At 41.7% G+C, this 7,500-nt stretch overlaps 1 protein-coding gene across 2 annotated transcripts in view; it reads left to right on the forward strand.

The window, feature by feature from the left end:
- The window catches only part of cntn3a.1 (contactin 3a, tandem duplicate 1), a 90,313-nt gene that overhangs the window by 4,304 nt on the left and 78,509 nt on the right, over positions 1 to 7,500 (forward strand). The gene's annotated exons all lie outside the window — the stretch shown is intronic.

Genomic DNA, 7,500 nt, shown 5'->3' on the forward strand with positions numbered 1-7,500 from the left:
AAAGTTTGGACGCATTGGATCTCAGGGTCCGAGGACTCGTGAGGAGCTTCTTCCTGGACTTGATCTTCTGACCTGGACTAGAGACTGGATGGATTCGTTGAGGACACGTGTTCACTTTTGTCTTTTATCTTCACTCGTTGTTACAGGTTTAGAAGAAGAAATGACAAAGAAAAGCGTCGATTATAGTTTGTTGAACAGTTTAATTCAAACCAAGCCTGTCCTGAAGTAACTCCTGCAGACACACGTGTGAAGATTCGAACGAACAGAAAATGTGTCGATGTTTGAGGCTTTTTTATGGTCCGGTTCAGCCCGACTCTAGAGTTCTGGCTCCACAGTCGTGTCAACAACACAACAAACAACACTCGGTGTTGACAGTGAAGTCAGTGTTTAGCAACGTTCTTTCAACCAGACTGTTGTGTATTTAATCTTGTTGTTGTTAAATGATTCCACAACTTAAACTCCCTGGACTCGTCAATCAACAAGTTTCATGCTTGAAGATCGTCTCACATGTGAAGAAAGTTCACGACAATCTTGTTCTTCACGTCCGTCCAACCCCGAGCCTCAACCCCGGTCATGTGACCTGCTTGAGAAGAGACTGTGATGTTTGCATCTGTCGACTGAAAGTCAAGAGTCTCGTCAGCAGCGTCAGCAACAGAAGCAGAAGATTTATTATTGATGTGACCTGCAGTCACAGTTGTGTAGTGCTGCCTCACAACTGTTGTGTAGTGCTGCCTCACAACTGTTGTGTAGTGCTGCCTCACAACTGTTGTGTAGTGCTGCCTCACAACTGTTGTGTAGTGCTGCCTCACAACTGTTGTGTAGTGCTGCCTCACAACTGTTGTGTAGTGCTGCCTCACAACTGTTGTGTAGTGCTGCCTCACAACTGTTGTGTAGTGCTGCCTCACAACTGTTGTGTGGTGCTGCCTCACAACTGTTGTGTAGTGCTGGCTCACAACTGTTGTGTAGTGTTGCCTCACAACTGTTGTGTAGTGCTGGCTCACAACTGTTGTGTGGTGCTGCCTCACAACTGTTGTGTAGTGCTGGCTCACAACTGTTGTGTAGTGCTGGTCACAACTGTTGTGTGGTGCTGCCTCACAACTGTTGTGTGGTGCTGCCTCACAACTGTTGTGTGGTGCTGCCTCACAACTGTTGTGTAGTGCTGCCTCACAACTGTTGTGAAGTGCTGGCTCACAACTGTTGTGTAGTGCTGCCTCACAACTGTTGTGTGGTGCTGCCTCACAACTGTTGTGTAGTGCTGCCTCACAACTGTTGTGTAGTGCTGCCTCACAACTGTTGTGTAGTGCTGCCTCACAACTGTTGTGTAGTGCTGCCTCACAACTGTTGTGTAGTGCTGGCTCACAACAGTTGTGTGGTGCTGCCTCACAACTGTTGTGTAGTGCTGCCTCACAACTGTTGTGTAGTGCTGCCTCACAACTGTTGTGTAGTGCTGGCTCACAACTGTTGTGTGGTGCTGCCTCACAACTGTTGTGTGGTGATGGCTCACAACTGTTGTGTGGTGCTGCCTCACAACTGTTGTGTTGTGCTGGCTCACAACAGTTGTGTAGTGCTGCCTCACAACTGTTGTGTAGTGCTGCCTCACAACTGTTGTGTAGTGCTGCCTCACAACAGTTGTGTTGTGCTGGCTCACAACTGTTGTGAGGCAGCACAACACAACTGTTGTGTAGTGCTGCCTCACAACTGTTGTGTTGTGCTGGCTCACAACTGTTGTGTGTTGGACTTTCATCCAGTCTTTTGTGAAGCATGTGAGAGAACAAACTAATATCTAATATAGTTTGCGTGTTGTGTGTCTGTTGAGTCACTTGTGTGCGACGTTCACATGATGGACGACACACCTGCTGTTGAAGTGAGCGGCAGAACATCAGGACGATGAATGTTTGTTGTTTTTGTACGAGTGCTGCTGGTTCAACGCCTTGTTTGTGTCTTTAACTCAAACAAATCGTCAAGAATTGATTTCTCACATTGGTTGACGTGACCTTGAAAAATCCTAAATAACAATAATCTTCACTTCAGTTTGATGTAAGAAATGTTTTTTTATGAGGATAAAACAATATTCTAATGTTTTGACAAGTTAAACAAGACGAGCGAGTGTGTCATTGTGTGTTTGGACGTCACAATGTTACAAATGATCAACGATCAACGATCAATGATCAACGATCAACGATCAACGATCAACGATCAACGATCAACAATCAACAATCAACAATCAACAATCAACGATCAACGATCAACGATCAACGATCAACGATCAACGATCAACGATCAACGATCAACGATCAACGATCAACGATCAACGATCAACGATCAACGATCAATACCACATCTTTGATTTGACATGGTGTAAAGAAACAGGAAGTAAACGTAAGCACTAGAGCTGCTCCGATCGATCGGCCGCTGATCATCGATCAATCAATCCCTTTCATCACCAGTCGATCACTGGCGACGCTCAAAATAATCCGTGAGCAGAAATCTTTAAAATGTGATTAAAAATAATCCAGACTCAACATATGATGAAGGTATGATATGAAGGATGAACACGTTACTTTGAAAACATTTCTTTTAACAAAACTTTAAGGCAGACTCTGGTATGTTAACCTTAAAGTTATACAACTTATAATCATTTATTCAAATGAAAACCTGCGTTTGACTTTAATTGTATACTTTATTAGATAGAATGATGGATGGATGGATTTATTGATCCCTCAGAAGGTCTCCTTCAGGACCTATTGCTACTGGAAATGATTTAATGTATGTATATTTTCAGGTCATTTTAAGTGTAATTCAGTTGTTTTTAGACGCAACAGTTGCTCTGTGAGTGTTTGTTAAACATGTGTGTCTTCATTGAGGAGATTTCATGGAACATGTAGCAAGAACAAGATAATCCATGCGATCAGTGATCTCACATCGGATCAATAACTCATCATCTTTAAATGCATCAAACCTGATCCATCCTCACAAGTACTGCAGTATTCATTATTATAGTATTACACACATATCTTTGTCGGCCTCCTGCCACCATTTTGAAGAACATCCGTCGTTCAAGTCTCTCAGTTTGAGACTTGATCGCTTTCAGATGAACATTTACTTCTTGTTGTCTTTGCTTTCTTTGATGATTCAAGTCGATCTTCCCGAGAAGCTGTAGTTTACGGCGACAAATCATCAGTTTATTTGTTAAATAAGCTTTAAAAGTCAGTATATGTTCATTTCCTGGCATGATTGCACAGTTGCTCATGTATTTCATGACCTTTTTTTCAATAATGTAAGGAAATGATTGTGTTTGACAGTCGTGAGGCGAAGCTTCTCCTCCTGCAGCCTGACGCTCATGTGACGCAGGAGCAGAATTAAAAAGGAAACATGAAGCCGGAGCACGAATGTTCCACGAGCTGCAGGAGAACACGCTGGAGCAGCTTCTCAGGTGATGAAAGATGCAGCGTCTCCTGGCGTCGTCTCACTCCTGCACATGTGGGAGTCTCTCATTCATGATGCAGAGCCGCGGGAGGACGTGTGTGATGTGCGAGCGAGCTGCGATCTCAACCTCCTCAACCCAGCGCATCAGCAGCGGCTATTAAAGCCTTTCTTGGATCTAAGAGCAGCAGAGAATCGGCTGAAAACGCTTTGAACCGTCACAGCACACGACCAGACTAGAAGTTGGATTTATGGAGTGAAGCTGCTTCAGAGGACGAGACGCTTCTCCTCGACTGGACCAGACTTTTCTGCTTCGGAACATCACAAGAAGAAGCGAAGACGCTCGCTGTGCAGCGTCTTTAGGTGGAGACGCATCAGTCCTTCCTTCCCACTGCTGCTCTTCTTCTGGGTCGCGGGGGCAGCTGCAAGACTCCAGAGGTCCAGATAACTGCAGGAAATAACAAGACATGTTGTGTGACGGGTCTCTGCCCCAGGTCGGCCCCATGGCTTCCTCCTAGCTAGCATAGGAAGTCATTTTTAAAGAGAATAAAACGCTAGAAATATGTTAATTTGTAAAAAATCACAAGAGAAGGAGAAACAAGTCTTTTTTTTACAGAAGTTTTACTGAAAGCTTGGCAAGAGGCAGTGGTTTAGTTCAGCACCAGAGACCGAGGCGAGCAGAATCAACGTCAGAACTCGCTCAGACACAGGGATTAGAAAAGCAGGACACCATTGTTTTTAAAAGAGGTCGAACCCGGAGCTTTATAGACTCGAACTGTGATTCAATTCTCGTCTTATTTCACTTGTTTATTCCATCAAATCAAAGTTGTATTACTGTATAACAACATGTTTTAACCACCATGTTTGCTCGACCAGTTCAAACTCACAGAAGGTCAACGTCTTCTTGTTGTTTTGTACTTTTCAAAGGAACATGTTTCTGCTCCAGACGTTCGTTCTGATCTTGAACGTGACGATTAGATGAACCACACACTCCAGGGTTCTTCAGCAGCACGAGTGTGAGTCTGATCTCCACATGGATGAGGTTCAGCTCAGGATCATGACATGAACGTTTCTGCTCTTGTCGTCCGCAAACAAACGAGAGAATCAATTTGGGATGAAAGCGAGTCGTTAGTCTTGTCTGGACGACTCCGGGTCAGAAGGGTAATTAATGTGAGCCGACAAGAGTCACAGCCTCGGCTGCACTCGACACATCGTCCTCTTTCATCCAACACCTCGTGTGAGGTCTCGTGTCTCGCTGCTGAGGAATGGAGATCAAGAGGCTGCGGCTCCGGGTCGCTTCTGAACGTCTTGATGCTCGTGAACGACTGTCAGAAGTCAAACCATCATCAAAGCAACTGGATCACGATCACAAGCTTCGTGTTCCTGAATCAAGACTTTTGGAAACAAACAAGTTCTATAATTGAACTGTTTGTTTTCTATATTTGTCTGTAAGAAAAATCTAGAAAAGATCAACTAGTATCAACTCTGGTGTCATTAAACATCAACTAGTATCAACTCTGGTGTCATTAAACATCAACTAGTATCAACTCTGGTGTCATTAAACATCAACTAGTATCTACTCTGATGTCATTAAACATCAACTAGTATCAACTCTGATGTCATTAAACATCAACTAGTATCAACTCTGGTGTCATTAAACATCAACTAGTATCTACTCTGGTGTCATTAAACATCAACTAGTATCAACTCTGGTGTCATTAAACATCAACTAGTATCAACTCTGGTGTCATTAAACATCAACTAGTATCAACTCTGGTGTCATTAAACATCAACTAGTATCAACTCTGGTGTCATTAAACATCAACTAGTATCAACTCTGGTGTCATTAAACATCAACTAGTATCAACTCTGGTGTCATTAAACATCAACTAGTATCAACTCTGGTGTCATTAAACATCAACTAGTATCAACTCTGGTGTCATTAAACATCAACTAGTATCAACTCTGGTGTCATTAAACATCAACTAGTATCAACTCTGGTGTCATTAAACATCAACTAGTATCAACTCTGGTGTCATTAAACATCAACTAGTATCAACTCTGGTGTCATTAAACATCAACTAGTATCAACTCTGGTGTCATTAAACATCAACTAGTATCAACTCTGGTGTCATTAAACATCAACTAGTATCAACTCTGGTGTCATTAAACATCAACTAGTATCAACTCTGGTGTCATTAAACATCAACTAGTATCAACTCTGGTGTCATTAAACATCAACTAGTATCAACTCTGGTGTCATTAAACATCAACTAGTATCAACTCTGGTGTCATTAAACATCAACTAGTATCAACTCTGGTGTCATTAAACATCAACTAGTATCAACTCTGGTGTCATTAAACATCAACTAGTATCAACTCTGGTGTCATTAAACATCAACTAGTATCAACTCTGGTGTCATTAAACATCAACTAGTATCAACTCTGGTGTCATTAAACATCAACTAGTATCAACTCTGGTGTCATTAAACATCAACTAGTATCAACTCTGATGTCATTAAACATCAACTAGTATCAACTCTGGTGTCATTAAACATCAACTAGTATCAACTCTGGTGTCATTAAACATCAACTAGTATCAACTCTGGTGTCATTAAACATCAACTAGTATCAACTCTGGTGTCATTAAACATCAACTAGTATCGACTCTGGTGTCATTAAACATCAACTAGTATCATCTCTGGTGTCATTAAACATCAACTAGTATCAACTCTGGTGTCATTAAACATCAACTAGTATCAACTCTGGTGTCATTAAACATCAACTAGTATCAACTCTGGTGTCATTAAACATCAACTAGTATCAACTCTGGTGTCATTAAACATCAACTAGTATCAACTCTGGTGTCATTAAACATCAACTAGTATCAACTCTGGTGTCATTAAACATCAACTAGTATCGACTCTGGTGTCATTAAACATCAACTAGTATCATCTCTGGTGTCATTAAACATCAACTAGTATCAACTCTGGTGTCATTAAACATCAACTAGTATCAACTCTGGTGTCATTAAACATCAACTAGTATCAACTCTGGTGTCATTAAACATCAACTAGTATCAACTCTGGTGTCATTAAACATCAACTAGTATCAACTCTGGTGTCATTAAACATCAACTAGTATCAACTCTGGTGTCATTAAACATCAACTAGTATCAACTCTGGTGTCATTAAACATCAACTAGTATCAACTCTGGTATCATGTAGTGAATGTTCTTCAAGACGCAGTAACTTCTCATCATGACCATGTTTTAAACTCATTACTTTATAAAGTTGCTCTGAAATCTGGACGAACGAGAGGTTACGAGAGTCCAGTATGACGTAATAACGGCTTCACTCCTCCTCCAGCTGTGATCACACTTTGTTTATACAACAAGTCCCTTTGAGGCGGAGACCATTGATGACATGTGGTCACAAACCTCCATGCTTGACCAATCACAGCAGAGTGGGTGTGTTTATTCACACACACACACACACACACACACACACACACACACACACACACACACACACACACACACACTAATATAGAATCTGCTGGTGAAAGAAAACAGATCTCGGTTCATTTGCAGAGAAAAGTCTAATCAGGGATAAAGTCCTTGAGAAAATCGATGGTGAGTCTGAGGAGATGTTCCTGACAAACACAAATATAAGGTTCTATAGAAGAGCTTTATTACATGTGTCTGAGGGAACGATTCTCCAGCCTCAGCAGGTTTTGATTCCACATCCTTTTATTCTGCTCTCGTTCACGTGATGATCTCCACACGCGTGTCAACACAGTATGTTCTGTCTCAAGATCATACGTGTTCGGAACCACATGGAATTAACGTGACTCACGTGTTTAATGACTTTAACCAACGATGGCAGAGAAAACTCTGAGATTTTCTGACAGAGACTGAAATAAAAGCAACACAAATGTTTTCTGTTAAATTCCAAACATTTTTTGAATGTATATCTTGACATCAGTGACTGTCACTCAAGCACGTCATCTGTCACTCAAGCACGTCATCTGTCACTCAAGCACGTCATCTGCCACTCAAGCACTTCATCTGTCACT

Source organism: Callionymus lyra, chromosome 19 (assembly GCF_982586985.1).
Source record: "Callionymus lyra chromosome 19, fCalLyr1.hap1.1, whole genome shotgun sequence".
Taxonomy (NCBI): Eukaryota; Metazoa; Chordata; class Actinopteri; order Syngnathiformes; family Callionymidae; genus Callionymus; species Callionymus lyra.